Raw genomic sequence first — 22,276 nt, 5'->3', positions numbered from 1 at the left:
AGTAATACTTCAATTAATGGCAGTTGCAGTTAATGAGGGGAGAGTACTTGCTCTACATAAATAAAATTGCTTTATGTGGAAGAGGTGATTGACCTGGGGAGAATTAAATCAAGTGTCTTTAGATGAGGACTTAGACCTGAACTTAAGTTCTCAATACTGACAATTTTTTACCACTACATTTGACATACTCACTACAGTTTTCTACATGTATGTATACATACACATACATCTGTCTTCCATGTATATTTACAACATGTATACATGTTAAGTCACAAGATAAAAATGTCACAACTGAAACACACTGTGTTCCAGCAAAAATCATTCACTTTGACAGAAAGCCAATCTCAGGGTCCAGAGTGGTTTGGACAACTTGTCTAGTACTTTGTCACATCCCTGCCCTACCTGTACCTCTATTTTGCAAATGCAGAAAGGTCTTAATAGGCCTTTCTCCAGCTCAGATCTGCAACATTGATTTAATTATTTTAGTGTGCATGTGACTCAAACACTACTGTCACAGTAATCATATACGACTTTGATGACAAAAATGAACTACCATCACAATTAAAAAGCAAACAAGTCCACACAAAGTTTATACTTTGAAAAGGGAATAAGAAGCTTTAAAAAGTTGTTTTACACATCACTAAACCAAATAAAAAAGTGGTCACTAAATAACTTATCCATCAAAAGAAAGTGAACGGCACATCTAGAGAAGTCAGACTTTATTCTGAAATCACATTCCAACAACTTCCACAGAGATCATGTAATTGTTAGGATACAAAAATAAGTGAGTAAGAGCTAAAAGCAAAGTAGGTGAGCACTGTAGGCTGTTCTGGCTGTATTGCACATAGTACAGTCCAGTCCATGCTAATCTACTCAAGCTTGTTCACACAAAATAAATAAAAAAATACTCCTACATTTCTTACAGTGTCTTAATATTATCAAACACTCTGCCATGTAAAGAAGTTCAATAAAAATTGTATCTAAAATACATCATTAAAATATGATTGCTTAGTTTCCATGGTACCGTTTGGAAGTCACAGAAAAAAAGGGTAAATTATCTGATTATCTGTGATTATTAATTCAACAAATTAACAGGCATACATTAGAAAAAAATTGTTGCTACTCCACAAGCATATAGTGACTGCATTCAGATTTCTGTCAAGCTAACGGGAAAGTGAGAGTTCCATGTTATGAGTATAGTACACAATGTTTTCTGTATCAGCTGTAACAAGACTTCATCACAATAATGAGCATAAGACAGCATTTTAAACACAAAGAAGTGTGCATGTGAAACTAGGATCTCAAATACAAATTCCAAATATTTGCACAGCTGATACCACCTAGTGGTCCTGTATCTGGGATATTTGCTTCTTAAATAGTTACATAAATATTATCTGGAATAGTGTCATTCAGCCTCTAGAAATAAGTTAAAATATTAAAATGGATGTATAAGGCCTATTTGGAAGCTCAAGAACTGGTTGCATCTTTAAGATTTTAGTATTTTCTTTTTGTTTGTCCATCATGTAGTAAAGCACTCTAACTGTTTGTTTTTGTTGTTGTTGTAAAAGGAATTTGTATATACTTAAGTTACCAAGGATCACTTATTAGTAATTGCTAGGTAAAATGTTGACAGATTAGTCAAAAATTCACAAAAAGTCAATTTTCTCCATGATTAAAAATAAAGTTGATTTAAAAAATAATTTTCAAAACATTGCTGATTATTTCTTTAGTTTGTTTTACACCTGTCAAAACATTACAAAGAACACCCACCCTGACAATTCAGGCCGTTTGGAAATAACTTGTATCATAACAATGTAAGACAAACTGCACCCATTTAAAAATAAGGGTGTGCCATCTCACTCTTCACTATCTTAGCTAATATGGGTCTTTGTGCCATCTCTTATCTTATGTGAAAAGTTGACACAAGCTGTGATAATAGAGAAGTACATGAGGCTATAGCAGCTGAAAGAATACATACTTTGTCTGCATTTGAGTGGCAGATTGTTGGTAGAATGACTTTTCAATACAATTTCAATATCTGAATGAACAAGAGAAATTATTTAACTTTAACTAATTTACTACCTACACACAACTACAGCGCGAATTGTTAAGGCAGACAGTTACTCTTTCATACATTTTCTAGGTCTAATCTCAAGTAAAAACTATTTTTTTTAAAGAGGATTTTGGGCAGGAGGTTAGTAGGAGGGAATGGTAAAATATTTTTTTCCATGTAATGGAAATGTAATCTTCTTTTAGCCACGGCATGTAAGTGCTGGGTTAACAAAATAGTACTGCAGATATTGTGAAAACGGATTTCAGCACACTGTCAATGAGCTACACATTTCAGATGAAAAGGTAACGTCACTGAAATCCACATTCAGAGAAGAAAAATATTGTCTGGCAAGACAGAGAAGGGATTTATATCCTAGGGCTACTGATTAATAAGACTCAGTTTTAACTTTTAAATTCGGTTAACTTTAATAACAGCCTTACTTTTTTTTTTTCCAATATTGTTTATAAAACAATTCCTAAAGTTATTTTGAAACCTGTGAAATATAAAGATATTAAATAAGCAGGACAACTCACATATTTTCAACAATATACATACCTAAGGAATTTGTTGATTAAGTGCTGTAATATTTTGTCAGATACAACACCTATTGAGAGGACTCCTAAAATTTCAATAGAAATGGTATCCAGCTTCTCATATATGTTACTTAAATATTTACTATTTTTTACCCTCTTATGGATCATAAAGGGCCAAGAAAGAAAGAAAACCTGTTTCAAAATCCTTATATGAACTGATATGATACTGTTGACTGAGTAATTATTCTGCCACAGCAGTTTATATCAGTTGACCCTGTTTCATTATCCACCCTTAAAATCAGCTCAGAATTTTTTAAAATTTAGCTTATTCATCCAGAATGGAAATGGTTTTGAGTCAGGTTGATCTGTCCTCAGCAATAGTTCCCAATATCCGTTGTAACAGTAGTTAAACAGAAACAGTACCTTATAGGAAAAAGTTATACTAGACAGTAAAATTCACCTGTAGTTACTTAAAAAAAAACAACAAACAAACCAAAACAACAACAAGGCCACAAAAACAACCTACCAAGAAACTAATTTGAAGCCTACCTTGATTGGAAGTTTAGCACTGAAATTTGCTGCTCTTTCATTTAATATTCTCCTGCAAGAAAAATGGTCAGGTTGCTGTCTTAAGCCCAGTGTAATCATTTTTATCAAAACCAAAACATATAATAAGCTATGTGTCTTCATTATATTACTTTTTAATGAAAATGAAGTGTGTGAAAGTCCACTGAACATCACAAATGACTACTGGGAAAACTCATTTCAAGAGTTATCAGGAGTTAGAGTATGGGAGCCAAGACTGGTAGCAGCTGCAGCACTTGGCTTGTGCAGAAAAGTGACCTGACCTTCTCAGCCTTCCTAAAGAAAGTATTTCAATTACCCTATGTGAAGAGCACAACACTGAGTTTATGATAAATGGCAAAGTCATCTTATTTCTATTAGATACTTTTCCACATAAACATCTTTCAAAATTGTGAAGAATCTGTACAAGAAACTTGTTTTACATTTTTTTCCATGTTTTTTGCTAACACAGTTATCAGCCAATATTATGGCACATTTGAGCAGGCATTTTAAGAAGATTTTCAAGAGATGCAATAGAGCTTACACACTGTAGATAATAAACATAACTGAAGAAGTGTTTCTAATCTCATCTATCATTCACTACATGTGCTGCACATATGGCACAGTATTACACAAGTGAAATACTTAAGATCAAATTAGTTCTTAGAACAAACACACATACAATTAGAACAAATATGCTGATTATTTGAAAAGCATTTAGAAGAAAACCCTTGTGAAATAAAACTCTAGGTACTTATGTATTCCAAATAGATTTGTCAGAGGAAATTGAAAACATAAACACAGTAAGCCTGAGACTGGTACAGCTGTTGACAAAATAAAGATCTTGTGTCTCAACCCAGTCTGGTGGGTCATGTCACTGAAGAATATATTTCGCTAACTTTGTCTTTTCTAAGGAAATATTGTTTAGACATTATAAAAAAGATACCTACTTTAGACACAGGATGAAGAAGTAAGAATCACAAATTTTCTAAATATACTTGTTAAGCACAAAATAATTTTGTCTTGAATAAATACACTTGAACCAAAAGAGAAGAATTTATGCTCTTACTGACTACTTGAGGAAGTTTAGCCTAGTTTTTAGAACTGACATTCACTACTGCCTTCAAGTACATAGATTTTGAGCCAGTTAGCACAAAAGAAAAGTAATCTCTGATGTTTCAAACCATGATCTTTATTTTTAAATATACCCCTTAACCTGAGATGAGTTGTAAAGTAATACTGAAAAATTGTACGAGATTTTGTGAGGAGGGATTAATTGTGTGAGTCCAGAGGAGGGCCACAAAAATTATCAGAAGGCTGGATAATCTCTCCTATGTAGACAGGCTGAGACAGTTGGCGTTGTCCATCCTGGAGAAGAGAAGGTATTGGGAAGATGTTATTGCGGCCTTTCAGTACTTAAAGGGAGCTTACAAGAAAGCTGAGGACAGACTTTTTAGCAGGGCCTGTAGCGATAAGACAAGGGGTAATGTTTTTAAACTAAAAGAGGGTACATTCAGACTAGATGTAGTCATGGAATCATAGAATGCTTTCAGTTGCAAGGAATCTTAAAGATCATCGAGTTCCAATCCCCCTGTATAGACAGAGACACCTACTACTAGATCAGATTGCTCAGAGACTTCTCTAACCTGCCTTTGAAAACTTCCAGGGAGAGGACATCAGCAGCTTCTCTCGGCAACTTGTTCCAGTTCTCACCACCCTCACACTAAAGAATTTTTTTCCAGTGTCTAACTTAAATCTAGCCTCTTCCTCAGAGCAGAGATACTCCAGCCCTCTGTTCATCTTTTTGGTCCTCCTCAGGACTCGCTCCAGGAGCTCCATGTCCTTCTCATTTTGGAGGCTCCAGAACTGGACACAGTACTCCAGGTGAGGTCTCACAAGAGCAGAATAGAGAGGGAGAATCACCTCCCTTCACATGATGGCTATGTTTCTTTTGATGCACCACAGGACACAACTGGCTTTCTGAGCTGCAAATGCACATTGCCAGCTAATGTTGAGCTTCTCATCCACCATCACCCCCAAGTTCTTCTCCTCCAAACTATTTTTTACCCATTCTGCCCCCAGCCTGTATTTGTGCTTGGGATTGCTCCAATCCAGGTTGGATGGGGTTCTGAGCAACCTGATCTAGTTGTCCCTGCTCACTGCAGGGCAGTTGGACTAGATGACCTTTAAAGGATCCTTTCAACCAAAATAATTATATGATTCTATAATTCAAACATTTTAAAGATTTTGTGGTATTATTCCTTGGACTGAAATACTGAGCTTTATATTCTGCATCTATGAATAAAAGGGACTAGAAGCTCCAAAATACAGATTGCATTTGGAAAGAATAGGTGAAGAAAATGGAAGTGGGATAAGAGATGTAAAAAGCAAGATACTCCTCACACTGATGTACTTCAATTACTCTTCTATTACGGTATTTTATTTAGTAAAAGAGAACAAGCTGGTGCTCTAGGTGATGTTGAAGTGTATCTCTTGAATAGCATTCATGAAATGTTATCACACATTCTTGTAAAAGCTCCAAATATAACTTGCTCCTAAAATAATGCTTCTGCCACTTTGTCATCTTTGCATAAGAATTTTTTTGTGTGTATTTTATGGGATAACGTTAATAAAGCAGGCTTCTAATATACCTTAAAATTCAAGTTTTGAAAACATGATTGAAGAAATTAAAAAGTACCATAAACCAGATTGTATGTTCACTTGTTCTACTTCCCCAGTAGATGGACTTCAAACATTTCCCTTAAAAATACTATAGCATCTCTTGTTTTGGGGAAGTATGCTTATTATTCAGCTTTGTATCTCCTATTTCTGCAGCATGCCTCTGTAGTTAGTGCCAGCCTTACCATTCCAAGTACTTCAAATGACTGCTTGTTAATGATCTGTTATCCAAATATGACTGCTTAAATTCACCCATATTTCTGTCATTCCTGCTGAAGACAAGGGTCTTCTGGCACTGGAAACAATGGAAGGTACACATCTAGTGAGATATGGTGTAACAGGTCCACCCATTCATTAGAATGACTGAAAGCCAATTTCAAAATTCTCTGTGGTTTACTGGCATGTGACAGAATACAAAATCCAATGCACATGATCAACATGGAGAAGATTAAAAAATAGACTTATTAGACATGTTCTGTTGTATGTAAGTGGCAAAGGTATTTCATGCTTCATTATATATGGTTAGATGTAATAATTAGAGGATAAGCACACTGATCAATTTTACGCACTATGTTTCTGAACATTTAATGAAATCTTTTGTAGAGGTACTTCAGGATTATTTAAATTTTCAAACTACAGGTAATATCACCATTTGAGCTACCCAGTCAGTCCTAGAACTGCTACTCAAACAGGAGCATGGTCACACTCTCTCTCCTTCCCTGTCTGGAGGGGAACAACTGGAGGTGCCCTGAAAAATACTCATCAATAACTTAATGGAGTCTTGAGTGATCAGTATAACTGAATACCTGGTGAGTATTTAGGGCAATAAAGAAGACTGAGCCTGGTTCTTCTCTGTGATGCTCAGTGATAGTCTAACAGGCAATAGGCACAAATTGAAATAGAAGAAATTACATTTAAACCTAAGAAAAAAAGTTTCACTGTAGGGGTCACTGAACACTGTAACAGGTTGCTGAAATACTGACATCCTTGGAGATATTTGGAACCTGAGTAGATGTTCTCCTGGGCCATCTGCCCTAGGTAACCCTGTTCTACATATTCTACTATATTTTCTCTCCCCCTTCTCATCTTTATGTTTTATTTTGACTAGTAAGGACATTTGAGCACTAACAGATATCAAGAAAAAATATATAGGAAGGGAATTCTTTGCACTCCTGAAGCAGTATGTGCACAGTAGTCAGCTTAAGCACATTAGTAGAGGAGCTGGTAAAATCTGTGAAACCAAGTTTTATTGCTTCTTAAATACAAATTTCCCCAGTACTGCTACCAAATAATATTCTTCAGAGTGAAGAGCTGTAAATTAGACCTTGATGGCATAATTCTTTGAAAAAATATTACAAGAGCTTGTCAGTTAGTATTTGCCCTTAATCCTTCTTCTCTTCTGAATGCAAAAAATAGAATGTCATTTGTTTTGAACCTAAGTTATGAGGTAATAGGTTTTGGTAGCTTATTAACAAGACTATTACGTAAAGAGAACCAGAATGTATTTCTGTTCATTTTCTTTCAAGGAAGACCTTTATATTTTTATTCTTTTAATTTATTTTTTAGGATTTAATAAATTGTCCCTAATAAAGTGGTATTCCACTCCCGCTCACAGCTGCTTTGAAAACTGGCTAGTGTTTAAAACACGGATCAATGAAAAACAGTGAGGTATCATGTCAAAAGGAGGTGTCTGGTGAATGCTGCTGGGATGAGTATTAGGTCATCTTTGACTTAAATTTCTCATTAGTGATCTGAAAAAGGGTATAAACAGCATGCTAATGAGATTTACATATCTAAATTGGAAGGTGCCTTACAGTCCAAACAATACAAAAGATTCTGGGCTGTGGGGGAAGAAAATCTTCTGTCTGTATTTTGAACATTTTCCACTATCTGCCAGGTTTTTCAATAAAGTCAAGTGCAAAAATAAAATCTGAACTCACCTGGATTATGGGGGTATTTGTTTTGGTTGTTGTTGTTGTTGTTGTTTTTTGTGTGTGTGTGTGGATTTTTGTTTGTTTGGTTGGGGTTTTTTGTTTGTTTGAGGTTTTTTTTGTTTGGGTTTGGTTTGGGTCTTGTTTTGGTTTTTTTGTAATGGGAAGCGGAAGGCTGTTCAAATGAAAGATGTCTTACAGACAGTAATGGTGCACATAGACAAGGTTTTTTCAGTGCTATTACATTTAGACTTGACCACAGCACAGACCACAGAAGAGGGAGGAGGAAATGCTTCACTGCTGGTCAGATGTTCTAGCATCACGTAATTGAGAACACGCACATCCTAAGAGAGTGCTATTGTACAGAGATCAGCCTCCACAGAACTGTAGAATCATTTAGACTGCAAGGGACCTCCAGCCCACTTCCCACCTCCCACACTCCAAATCTACATTGTAGTAGCAGATTAGCGAAGGGGAAGAGAACCTACAAAGAACCTATGCCATTTAAGATAAATCAATGGAGCTCTAAGTGTACATGTATTAGTACCACACATATGTGACAGCATTTTTGTATTAAAGAAACATTTATAAATTGATGTAAAAATTACAAAAAAAAAAAAAACAAAACCCCACCCAGTTAACCAATGGATAACTGTAATTGAGGTGAAAGCTGCATTACAAAGTGTCCTCGATTTAAACTTACAGCATTGTGCAGTTTATAGCAGTTGAAGCAATCCTATTACAGATTTTAAACATGGTTTCACATCTTACAGGAGATGCATTTGGTACTCTTTGGAATTGATTGACAAAATGTGTTTAAATGTGATCGGAGGAATGTTACAGAAATTGTACGCAAATAGTTTCAAGCATTAGATGAAAAGCATCTTATGCTTACTAAGCTGCATCTAAGTATATGTTCAGAGTTATAGAATCAAACCAAAACCAAATATAGCCATTTTTAACTTAGAGTGAATGGAGATTCTGTGTTTCTTTATCATCAGATCATTATGCTATCCATGTATTCCTAAAATGGATGAGGAACTTCTAGTTCCATTGAAGTCAAAGATAAAGCTTGTTGGCCCTTTTGGTTTTTTAACTTCCTGAAATGATAATTCAGATGAAATACCATTTTGGGCATGAGAAACAATCAAAGGCTACATGATTTTTCCAGAGTTGCTAATTAAATGTATTTAATTCAGCTCACTTTCAGTATGTGCAGTAATATTAACCTTTATGCCCAGTACAACAAAAAGAAAACTCATTACAATAGCAATGAAATCTGTATGAATTTTATCAACTATATTGATTTAATAAATGTATGTTTACTTTTGCTTTTGGTGTACATAGATGATGAACGTGAGTTTTGAAATTTCTTGTCAGTTACAGTTTAAGCAGTCTCCTTCATGATACAGGAATGTGGTTTATGCTTAATTCATCTTAATCAGGGGCTAAATTTCTATAACTTTTGCAGTTCTGCTAACATTTTGCTAATCAGGAATCTTTATTAATTTCTCTTTCTACCACTAAATTACATAGATCTACATTTAATTATAAGAGCACTTAATAAATTAAGTAGAGTATAAATGAACTCCAATTTAACCTTAATATCACTTGAAAAACATAGATGTCAAAGATGAATAATAAGTTTCAAAGCTTCAACCTCCTTCTGCTAGAACTTGTAAAGTCACTCTATTAAGAAGAAACACAGTAAAACACTGTTAAGATTTGGGAAAGTATGCAACCGTAACTGAATTATTATTACTTTTTCTTCTCTGTAAGGAGCATTGACCATGTAGCTCATCAAAATTTAAAATATGTAGGCAATTAAAAAGTATCATGTCACAGAATTTTAAGATTATTTTAGGAAGACCTTGTTGAAGCATAATGTTACCTTGTTCCAAAATATACATGAAAATGGAACCTGGACATTATATGTTAATCAGAAAGCTATCCTATAATGGACTGTTACAGAAATTTCAATAAACTATTTCACTAAGCTGATTTAACTTTCTGAGGTTAGTATGTGCATATTTTCCCTTTTTCTTGCCTTTGTTCTAAATTTAGCAAAACACAGCAGAACTTAAGCAATTCAGTGAGATAATATGAAAACGTGCTGCTGAGTGCAGGGTCTTCAATTAATCTGACTTGTTTTATACGCTGTAATTATTTAACAATATATCACCTTCTCATTGCAATTTATATATGTTCCTGTCTTTAAAAAATAAAAGTATTAAAAGAGACACTCCCGATGTTTTACACAAAGAAAAAGCCAAATCTAGTTGAATGGGACATCACAGTTACTGTCAAATTCCAAAATCAATGACCTTATAAATAAATGCTTCCTGAAATACACAAATACTAGCAAAAAGTTTTCAGTACAGTAAACCTGGTGTTTTTCTCAGTTAGAAATTAACTATATAAACAGCATTCTATAAACAATCAATTTAAATAAGCAAATGTATCACAACCTGTTTTTTTCCCTTCTAAGCCAAATATTGTCCTGCAATTTACAGGGTGAGGAAGAGTAGAACTCAGTAGGACTTGGGGTTGTGCCTGGAATACTAACAAGCAGCAAGTTTTCATACTAAGGGAAAATGACCTAGCAAAAATAAACAGATGCAAATTACTCCCTTTTCTGAATCAATAGATGGTGAGAACCTTACCTATGATATACAGTCACTTTAAAAATATTATTTTAATGTTACTTGAAAACAGTAAACACATTACAGATAGTTTTCTGTAGTGGATGGATTTATTATTATTATTTTTTATTTTATTTTTTCCTTCAAAGACTTCAGCTGTAATGTTCAGCCACCTGTCAATTATCAGCTGTTAGTTATTGTTAAAAGAATAAACCAGCTTGGTAACAGAATCAGTGAATGAATGTTTCTACAGCAAAATGAGATGTATGTAAAACTTTGAGTGGGTGTTCACTTGGGAACTTTAACATAGAGAAAAAGTCTTATGAAGAGCAGCTGAGGGATCTTGGGCTGTTTAGTCTAAAGAAAAGGAAAATGAGGGAAGACCCTACCACTCTCTAAAACCACCTGAAAGGACACTATAGAGAGGTACGTGCTGGTCTCTTCTCACAAGTAAATAGTGATAGGACAAGAGGGAATAGCCTAAAGCTACACCAGGGGAAGTTTTAGGCTGGACATTAGGATTTTTTTTTTCCCCTGAGAGCATTTTCAGGCATTGGAACAGGCTGCCCAGAGAGGTGGTTGAGTCACCACCCCTGTCTATGTTTAAAAGTCGTATAGATGTTGTGCTTGGGGATATGGCTTAGGGGTAAACACGGTAAAGTAGGGTTAAAAGTTGGACTTGATGATCTTAAAGGTCTTTTCCAACCTAAATTATTCTACAGTTCTTCCCTCATCTGCATCAAGGGCCTTCTATTTCTGAATAGAAGGTTGATATTGTTGCTCTACCACTTTCCATCATTTTCAAAACATCATGGCAAACAGGAGAGGTGCCTGAGAACTGAAGGAAAGCCATTGTCACTCCAGTCTTCAAAAAGGGCAAGAAGGATGATCCGGGAAACTATAGACCAGTCAGTCAGGAGTAGCCAGCATGGATTTACCAAGGGGAAATAATGTTTGACTAATCTGATAGCCTTCTTTGATGTGACTGAATCGGTAGATGCAGAGAGACCAGTGGATGTAGTCTGCCTTGACCTTCGCAAGGCTTTTGGCACTGTCTCCCATCACATCCTCATGAGCAAGCTCAGGAAGTGTGGGGTAGAAGAGCAGACAGTGAGATGGATTGATAACTGACTGAACAACAGAGCCCAGAGGGTGGTGATCAATGGAGACCTGTAACTAGTGGAGTCCCCCAGGGATCAGTGCTGGGTCCAGTCCTGTTCAACATCTTTATCAACTGCCTGGATGAGAGGACAGAGTGTATCCTTGGCAAGTTTGCTTATGACAGAAAGTTGGGAGGACTGGCTGATTCACTGGAAGGCTGTGTGGCCATTCAACAAGATTTGGACAGATTGGAGAGCTGGGAAAAGAGGAAGCTAATGAGGTTCAGCAAGAGTAAGTGTAGAGTCCTGTACCTGGGAAGGAATAATACCATGCACCAGCATAGATTAGGAGCTGACCTGCTAGGAAACAGCTCCATGGAGAAGGACTTTGAAGTCCTAGTGGACAACAAGTTATCCATGGGACAGGGATGTGCCCTTGTGGCCAAGAAGGTCAATGATATCCTGGGGTTCATTGAGTGTGTCCTGCAGGTGGAGGGAGATTCTCCTCCTCCTCTACTCTGCCCTAGTGAGACCACATCTGGAGTATTATGTCCAGTGCTGGACTCCCCACCTCAAGAGGGACCGAGATCTACTTGAGAGAGTCCAACAGAGGGCTACCAGGATGATTAAGAAATTGGAAACTCTGTCTTGTGAGGAAAGGTTGAGAGACCTGGGGCTGTTTAATCTACAGAAAAGAAGACTGAAAGGGGATCTTATTAATGTTTATAAATATCTGAAGGGTGGGTGTCAAGAAGGAGAGGCCAATCTCTTTTCAGTCATGCCCTGTGATGGGACAGGGGACAATGGATGCAAACTAGAATACAGGAAGTTCCACTTCAACGTGAGGTCACTGTAAGTATGATGGAGCACTGGAATAGGCTGCCCAGAAAGGTTGCGGAGACTTTCAAGACCCATCTGGATGTATTTCTGTGTGACCTGTCCTAGATTCTGTGGTGGTCCTGCTCTGCAGGGGGGTTGGACTTGATGATCTCCTGAGGTCCTTTCCAACCCCTAACATTCTGTGATTCTGCAATTATCAATTACATCCTGTATGTCTGTTTTTAAAACCTTTAGTAATGTGTGGTTATTATCCATGCTTTTTGCTTTATTAACCTATCGCTTTATTACCTTTGAAAATTAAGACTAGTATCCCCAAAAATATGGTCACTCAATCCTTCTCACAAAACCACTTCACAATTTAAGATGATGTATAAATGATCTTGGATGATGTATAAAATACATGTGCTTTACCCAGCGGTAAGTAATATCAATTGAATTATTTAATTGCACCACATTAGGAGAGATCCCAAGCATACCTATTTATTGTGAAATTTAGCAATTCAGATTTATACTACAGGATCATATCAGCTGCCAATGCTCAGCATAAATATTTTAATAGGGATGACACGTCTATCAATGGCACAACAGAATACTAAACCCTTTATTTATTTATTTTCAAATTTTAATGATATATGAGCCCGCTTTTGAAAATTATTACTTCTGTGTATCCACTTGCTCCTCCTGAAACATGAGGCCCAGTGGAATCAGTGGGATTAAGAAGAGGGGCAAGATTTTATGCAATTGGGTCACTGGCTTCTATCTTTCAAGTACCAAGAACTGTTTCACTGGTGTCATATACAATATTGCAGGGCTGAACACAGAGTCTCCTAATTCAGGCTCCTCAAGGAAATTCAGGAACTAAAACACAGAGGACTAAAACTCCCTACATACTCTGAAAAACTGTGACAGGAATGAAAATAAGAAACTGCTCACTGCAGATGTCTACAAAAACTGTAAACAAAAATGTTCACTGGTATAATTAAATAAAAACAAACAAAAAGTATTAAAATATTCAGTGAACATTTTGGCCTGCACTTTTTTCAACTTAAAAATCTTCTTTGCAATAATGAGAGACGAATTAAGAGATAGGGAGAACAGGATCCTTATAGAAGCACAGATTGTGGGATCATATAATTACTTCAGAATCTCCCTTTATATGAAAAAAAAGAAAAATCAATATGAAAAAACAGTCACAACCATTTCAAAGTGTGCTGTCAGTCAAAGTGAGTCCAGAAAACCTAAGAGCAGCTAAAGAGCTAAAACTCTCTGCTGAGACTTGCACTTCAGAGAGCTGCACTGATATTAGTCAAAGTCAAGCAAGAAGGACATGGTGAAGAAATGTCAGTAGAAGCAGAGCAGGAAGGAAAGGAGACTGATGAGGAGGCCTGGAGTTCAGGAATGGGGTAGTGAAGATAGCTTAAAAAAAAATGTTGGAAACCATTTCTGCAGAAGGTGGTTAAAAAGAGACAAAGCACATACAAAGAAACACCTGCATGAGCCTGCAGTGAACCTGAAACTAACAGACTGACTCATTTATTTCTGAAATACTGGTACAAAGCTTTCTGAATAAAAAGGTTTGTAATAGAACAAAATCTTGCCTGAGTAAAACAGCAGATGTTTACTGGGGCTTGTCAAAGATCAATGATTTCTCTCTTAGCCCACACATGTACTTCAAGAGCAAAGGAAGGTGATAAGGATGAACAAGACTTTTCCGCGTCCTCAAGCTGTAAACATTCGAGAAAAATGTCAGGGTGTTTTTGGGTTGGTTTGTTGTTGTTGTTGTTTTTCTTTTTGCAGTGTTTTGTTTTTTTGTTTTTTTTTTTAAATATGGTTTATGTTTTTTCTTGTTTGTTTATTGTTGTTGTTTTGTTTTGTTGGGTTTTTTTATTTTGTGAAGTGATCCTGGGTACTGCTGAAATCCACGGGAAGTGAACTAATGGTGACACTTACCTAGAACTTCTTGTGAGGATGACATATCAGTCCAGCACTTCACAGACAGTGTTAAATAGAAATGTCCAAATATTTATATTCATCTCATCAGACTGTAAGAAGCCTAAGGCTTATCTCTGTTTTATCCATTCAAACTACTGTACGGCTGGAAATTCTGGACAGCAGCAGTCTTCTCACTCACAATACAATTTCTGCTTACAATTTTAACTTTGGAAGCAAGTAGATAACATGTATCTACTACTCTTTTTTAATGTAATACAAACTATAGACAAGCACATTACTCAGAAACATGTAATTTTAGAAGATATTTTGTAAAACATTGGTGTTTTACTTAAATTCATTTCTGATTTTTCTCACTCTAATTGAGATAAACTATAACTTGTGAGATTTCATACATTAATAAATGTTGTTTAGCTGCTGGCTAACAGAAAATTCAGTGTTATTTTAAAGTGAGAATGAAAGAATTTTCTATTTACTCCAGCCTCAACAATCAAATGGATGCAGCCACTTGTTTTAAATGTCTGAGATACACTATATCTAATTTCTGCTTTAATCCCCAGTCAGATCAGGTGCCAGTAAGCCCTTGATTTTCTTCACTACAGCCTCTGCACCACTTTGGATTAGAGCCTGTAGACTTGGATTAAGTCTATTCTTAGTGATTCTAAATCAAACCTGTGTATTTGACATTTATTTTGTCAGGAGCTATACTGTAGCAGAATTTTGTAGGACTTCCCTACTATTTTATAAAACAAAGCTGACACTAAGACTGCTCAACAGATATATTTTGAAAACTAACAGTCACTTCATTTCATGAAGCTCAGAAATTACAAATTGTAAATGATACATGAGATAAAAACACTGTATGAAACAGCATCAAAATGTTATTTTGACCACCTTTCCTAATGTAATTGAAAGCATAGATGCAATAATCAACTGTTACTGCAGCTGTATGTATGAAGATTCTCTCCATTTGCAGTAAAGTACAAATCTTTTACATAGCACTCTGGAAATAAGTTCCAACTCATAATTTTAATAAAAATCTCTGTGATTCAACTCTCATCCACTAAAAAAATATTTTTTCTTCTGGTCTTATAGCCAGGCATTTATTTTATTGTTGTAGCTTGCTCCTACAATCAGGTGTGAGTTCTTACAGATCTGTCATACCTGGTTCCTCCTGGTCCTCTCAAGTACAGGTCATCTTATACTAGCAAGCAGCATTTCTCAAGCACAAATATATTTTAACATGCAAGATCAGAAAAATACACAGTTTCAGTTTTTAATTACTTAAAAAAAAAAAACACAACCACCTAAAATCTCAAAAGTTATGTTTTTAATTATTCCATCTCACAAATTAAAATCAGTATTGGTCAAATAGCATCACCAAAAAGTAAATGAAAGTCTGAAAAAAATGACAGGATCTCTATCAACAAAATAGTGAACAGTGCTAACAATGTCATCAAGTTCTTTCAGCTGCACCGTACAGCAACTCAACTGTAATATGTTTTGTAAAAATGAGTTAAAACTTACTGCTGATTTGCATGTTCATTCTGAAATGTAGCAGCTATTTTTTAGTTAAGAAGCACCATTTTGAGCTGTGTCCTTTGCTGCATTTATGAGCTAAGTCTAGAAATACGCATAAGGCATCGTTTTTTTTCTTTCCACCAGATAATCTCTGTTCAAATAGGATGCTTTTTGGGCACTCAGTGCTCTCCTTTCACACGAAGATCTCTCTGTGTTTGGCCATGCATTAGAAAGACTGTCTTCTTGCTTCATCTAAAATTTCTTGCCAGTATTTTGCCTTACTTTTTCTGCTTCAGGATTTGAAATGCAACATATTTTCATTCACAATAGTTCCTGTCTCAGCCTAGGTTTTTTTAAACCAAACCCCTTCACACAAATGGGTTGCCAGTGTATCTGTGCTCTTTCCATATGCTCCCTGTGCTCTTCCTTTCTCTTAGTATCAATTTCATTGTTATATTGGTCAATAATTTAGCCAGTGTCAAGTCTACAACTGGTTTAACTAGTTGTAGTTCTCTGTCCAGGAACTAGAATTTTCTATGTCAACACCTTTATCCCTCTCAGGGAATGAAGAGTGATGTCACCTAGGAAGCTAAGTGCCTATATCAATCAGCCCTGTGACCTAATTACAGAACCATTAAAATTGACACAGGATAAAGAACATAGAGAGATACTCTGAGTATTGCATATATTTCCTTCCTGGTTTTCCCCTTTTCCCCTCAAGCTAATTGTATGCTATCTATAGATGGCTGGAACATTATCTCAAGATCAGGGACTTATCAGCTTCAGCATTTGAAAACTGATCCATTAAAAATAAGCAGAAAAAAAATCCACTAAATGGGAGCCAGATCTGGACACTGCAAAATTTTAGCTGGTTGGTTTTTTTTTTTTTTTCAAAACTAAACTCATTTCACTGTAAGAAACAGAAATAATAATTAATTTTTCCTGCTGAAAAGGTGTTCTTTCTTACCAACATACAGAAGGTTATAAAAATTTATGGTGCTCCATGTATAAACTATTTAATATATCAATGTTATAAGGTAAATACCTCAAAAGAATGCACTATCCATTTGGTACTATAGCAAAACTATACACATGTTGTATGTGTGTATAACTATATATAATGACAATATATGAACAGGACCACTAGGAAGATCAGGTAACTTGATTCCAAATCAGAGAAGCAAAGTTAAATCATTGGGTTTGCTATTTTTTCCATTCTCCTCAAGTTTTGCTCTAATAGGATATCAAAAATCATCACACAAAGAGCAGCCTAAGGGTTCAGAGAGTCTCTGTGGTCTACATTTCAGAGGGCACCTAATGTTGCCTGAGCACCTGGAACAGACAAATATATATGAAGAGCAATTATTGGCTACAAAAGCTATCTCTCCATTACTTTGATCATCATATTAGGCTCTCACATGGGGAAAGTCAGAGTCCTCTCTGCCAGCAAGGACTATATTTACCATGGAAACTACCATTACTGAGTAATTTGAAGTCACTTGGGTAACCTGATCATTTTGTAAAGTGTCAGAAACGTTGAACTGCAGACTAAATAAACCACTTGAAATACATTTGAAATCACATGGTAACATGCCCGTCACTTAACTCTATTAAATGACAGAAACACTAGGCTGACGAAGATTAAATAATTTGACAGATGGAGTGACAAAATGCAGATGTGTTTTCTTATTTTGTTTTTCCTTATAATATATATAATTTTGCCTGGTCCGTTACAATTATGTATCCCCAACTGAGAGAAAGTGAAGATTTATAAAGGCTTACAAAATTATAGAATAATGAAAACTGCATGGGAACACTGAGGGATCAGGCTAGGCAAAAATATATTCAACTTCACAAATACGTATCTGTGAAGCATATTTTTAAAATACTATTAAATATTTTACTTGGTGTCTTACTTCAGCAGACCAAATAAAATGAGGTACTTTTTTATTTAAACTTTTTTTCTAATGGCTGAATATAGAAATATTTACTCACCATGCTTCTGAAAGATACATGTATTTAACACTGATACAATGTATTTTCCATTACTCAGTCTACCTACTAATGAATTTTGATTGTACTTCCTGGTTTTTAATTTGTAACTTATTTCTAGATGACATTTTTCTTTACATCTAGCTAACAGAACTATTTCTTCTATCTATTTAAAATGTAGAAATCTTTTGTATGCAAAATGGAAAGCATTTACAGGTTTTTCCAATACATTTTTATTTTTAAATATTTCACATAAATATGGCACATGAAGAAAGCTGTAACTGTGAAGTCAGAGAGAACATAGAACCTCTAGGTTTTTTAGCTTTGCATCTGGCTATATCTAATTATCTATACAGAAAGATGGTTCCAGATAAAAGAGAATCAGATTATTAACTAAGTCACCATGCTTACCAAAAAAGAGAGATAAAAAATATTTTGCAGTTTCCTTTCAAATCAATCTACATCTGAAGCTGTGAAAAAGTCACTACTGTTCAAAAGCAGTCACCACTACTCTAATACTTAGCAGAGAGATTAATAAATAGTTAATGACAGTTCCAAAAGAAATATACCTCAAAGACATCAGTGTCTTAATTCTTCCAAAGAATTACTACCTCAGCTGCCTTTTAGTCTTCTGGTCTTGAATTTGTTGTGTAGCCTAGAAAAAATAAATCTCAGCTTACTTTCAAACTGAAAGCACAAGGCTAGGCCCAAGGAAAAAAAAACCAACAACCAAAACTTAATAGCATGGCAGCTAATTCCTCTGTAATCCTACCTCATTATCTTAAGCAAATAAATCTCTGGAAAGGATTGTCTTATTAAAAGTGAATTAGAAAATTGAATGTCATCTGTGCTGGGAGACATCCTCTTAAAATGCAGTCAGTAAGGAAGCTCATAAATAGGGCACGATATAAAAATGTTCCTATCAGGCAATCCTTAGCAGATTTTCAACAGGTGTGTATCTAAGTATGATTTCACAGACTCCTAAAATAAAGCATGTCAACATGATTTACCATGAACCTCCAAAGTCTAAAAATTGTACTCATTTTTATTCTACAGAGAAAGAAATATTATAAAGATAGATAAAAGTGTAGCAGGGCTAGCTACTGAATTGTCATACCTCCCACTCTTTCATGTCATCATAATGTTTGATTTACCAAGGAGAACTTGGGGAAAAACAAACAAAACAACACCAACTGAAAAAAATGTTATTATAATTTTATTTTTATCACCATGCAAAATTCAGGAGGCATAGCTCCTAAGTATCATAGAATCATAGAATCATAGAATCATAGGGGCTGGAAGGGACCTCGAAAGATCATCCAGTCCAACCCCCCCGCCAGAGCAGGGTCACCTAGAGTACATCACACAGGAAGGCGTCCAAGCGGGTTTTGAATGTCTCCAGAGAAGGAGACTCCACAACCTCTCTGGGCAGCCTGTTCCAGTGCTCTGTCACTCTCACAGTAAAAAAAAAATATCTGATATTCACCTTAAACCTCCTATGCTCCAATTTGTATCCATTACTCCTTGTCCTATCACTGGTCATCACTGAAAAAAGCTTAACTCCATCTTCTTGACACTCACCCTTTACGTATTTGTAAACATTGATGAGGTCACCCCTCAGTCTCCTTTTCTCCAAACTAAAGAGACCCAGCTCCCTCAGCCTTTCCTCATAAGGGAGATGCTCCACTCCCTTAATCATCTTTGTGGCTCTGCGCGCTGGACTCTTTCCAGCAGTTCCCTGGACTCTTTCAAGTTCCCTGTCCTTCTTGAACTGAGGGGCCCAGAACTGGACACAATACTCCAGATGCAGCCTCACCAATGCAGAACAGAGGGGGAGGAGAACCTCTCTTGACCTACTAACCACACCCTTTCTAATGCAGCCCAGGATGCCATTGGCCTTCTTAGCCACAAGGGCACATTGCTGGCTCATGGTCATCCTCCTGTCTACCAGGACCCCCAGATCCCTTTCACCTACACTGCTCTCCAGCAGGTCAGCCCCCAACCTGTACTGGTGCATGACATTTTTCTTCCCCAAATGCAAAACTCTACACTTGCCCTTGTTAAACTTCATCAGATTTTTCCCCGCCCAAGTCTCCAGCCTGTCTAAGTCTCTCTGAATGGCAGCACAGCTTGGTGTCATCAGCAAACTTGCTGAGGGTACATTCTGTACCCTCATCCAGGTCGTTGATGAAGATGTTGAACAACACCGGTCCCAGTACCGACCCCTGAGGGACTCCACTAGTCACACACCTCCAACCAGATTCTGCCCCATTGACTACAACTCTCTGACTCCTTCCCATCAACCAGTTCTTGATCCACCTCACTGCCTGATCATCAAACCCATACTTGATCAACTTATCTACAAGGATGCTGTGGGAGACCGTGTCAAATGCTTTACTGAAATCAAGATAGACCACATCTACCGCTCTACCATCATCTATCCACCTAGTAATTTCCTCATAGAAGGCTATGAGGTTAGTCAAACATGACTTACCCTTGGTAAAACCATGTTGACTGCTCTTGATGACCCCCATGTCCTTGCTATGTCTAGAGATAGTACCAAGGACAAGTTGTTCCATCACCTTTCCAGGGATGGAGGTGAGGCTGACCAGTCTATAGTTACCCGGGTCCTCCTTCTTGCCCTTCTTGTAGACTGGAGTGACATTTGCTATCCTCCAATCCTCAGGCACCTCTCCTGTTACCCATGACTTACCGAAGATGATGGAGAGTGGACTAGCAATGACCTCCGCCAGCTCCCTCAGCACCCTTGGATGCATTCCATCCGGACACATCGATTTATGGATGTCCAGATTACGCAACTGATCCCTAACCCAATCCTCATCTACCTGGGCAAACTCCTCCTTTATCTTGACTTCTTCTGGGGCTATATGAAACTGGGGCTCATGGGGAAAGTCTGCAGGAGTAAAGACAGAGGCAAAGAAGGCATTCAGCACCTCTGCCTTCTTTAAATCCTCTGTCACCAGGGCACCCACCTCATTCAGCAGTGGGCCTATATTGCCTCTGGTATTAGTTTTGTTGGCTATGTATTTGAAAAAGCCCTTTCTATTGTCCTTAACCCGACTTGCAAGGTTAAGTTCCAAGGAGGCCTTAGCTTTCCTAGTTGCCTCCCTACATTCTCTGACAACAGTCCTATATTCCTCCCAAGTAACCAGCCCCTCCTTCCATGATCTATAGATTTTCCTTTTCCATTTGAGTTTGCCCAGCAGTTCCTTTTTTAACCATGCTGGTCTCCTAGCTCCCTTACTAGATTTTCTCCCCATTGGGACACACTGATCCTGTGCTTGCAAGAAGTGGTCCTTGAATGTTGTCCAGCTATCTTGAGCCCCTTTACCTTCTAGCACTCTGTCCCATGGGACTTTCTTTAACAATTGATTGAGGAGGCCGAAGTTTGCTCTGTGGAAGTCCAGGGTTCTGGTCCTGCTGGGTATTCTGTTCCTCCCACACAGGATCCTGAACTCCACCATCTCGTGGTCACTGCAGCCAAGGCTGCCATTGACCACCACTGCTTCAACAAGGCCCTCCTTGTTGGTGAGCACAAGATCCAGCAGCGCTCCTCTTCTAGTCGGCTTATCCACCATTTGCATTAAGAAGTTGTCATCAATGCACTGGAGGAACCTCCTAGACTGTGAAAGGCTGGCTGTATAAGTCTTCCAGCAGATATTGGGGTAGTTAAAATCTCCCATGAGGACCAAGGACTGTAATTGTGAGGCTGCTTTCAGCTGCCTGTAGAAAGCCTCATCAACTTCCTCATCTTGATCAGGAGGTCTGTAGTAGACCCCCACAACTGTATCACCCATACCACCCTGCCCTTTAATTCTTACCCACAGACTTTCAACTTGCCCCTCATCACCCCCTGCACAAAACTCAATACGTTCTAGCTGCTCTCTCACATAAAGAGCAACTCCACCACCTCGTTTCACCGACCGATCTTTCCTAAAAGTACATCTTGAGACTCACACATGTTTAGAAATGCACATGAAATGTCTAAGCAGTGAAGCAGTGCAAGGTAGGAAGAGAAATCAGATAGAAACTACTACATTCACAATAATTGTTAGAACTTTATAAGTTTTCTCAGGATATGTTTACCAATTGTAAGAATTTTTTTACATATGGTAGAAATAGAAAACCGCTGTTACCAGATCGTTAGGAAAAAAAAGATCAATACTATTATAACAAAGATTTTTTTTCATCAAGAAGTGACAAATTTATTATCAACTTAAAAAAAATAACAGGTAACTGTAGAAACCAATCGCTCTTTGCATTTCTAGCTTCATTAATATTGAACTTCTCAGCTTCACTTCAAAATACTCCTCTTATCTTAATAACCCTGTGAGTTATTCCTTGTATACTTGTACCAACAGAACCAAGCGAACCCAGCTATGGAAGACGATTGTGTTGTATTAAACCTGAATTCAATATGGAAAAAACGAATGAAAGTAGTATTCAAACG

This window comes from Apus apus, chromosome 2, assembly GCF_020740795.1.
Source record: "Apus apus isolate bApuApu2 chromosome 2, bApuApu2.pri.cur, whole genome shotgun sequence".
Taxonomy (NCBI): Eukaryota; Metazoa; Chordata; class Aves; order Apodiformes; family Apodidae; genus Apus; species Apus apus.
This window is presented reverse-complemented; position numbering follows the sequence as displayed.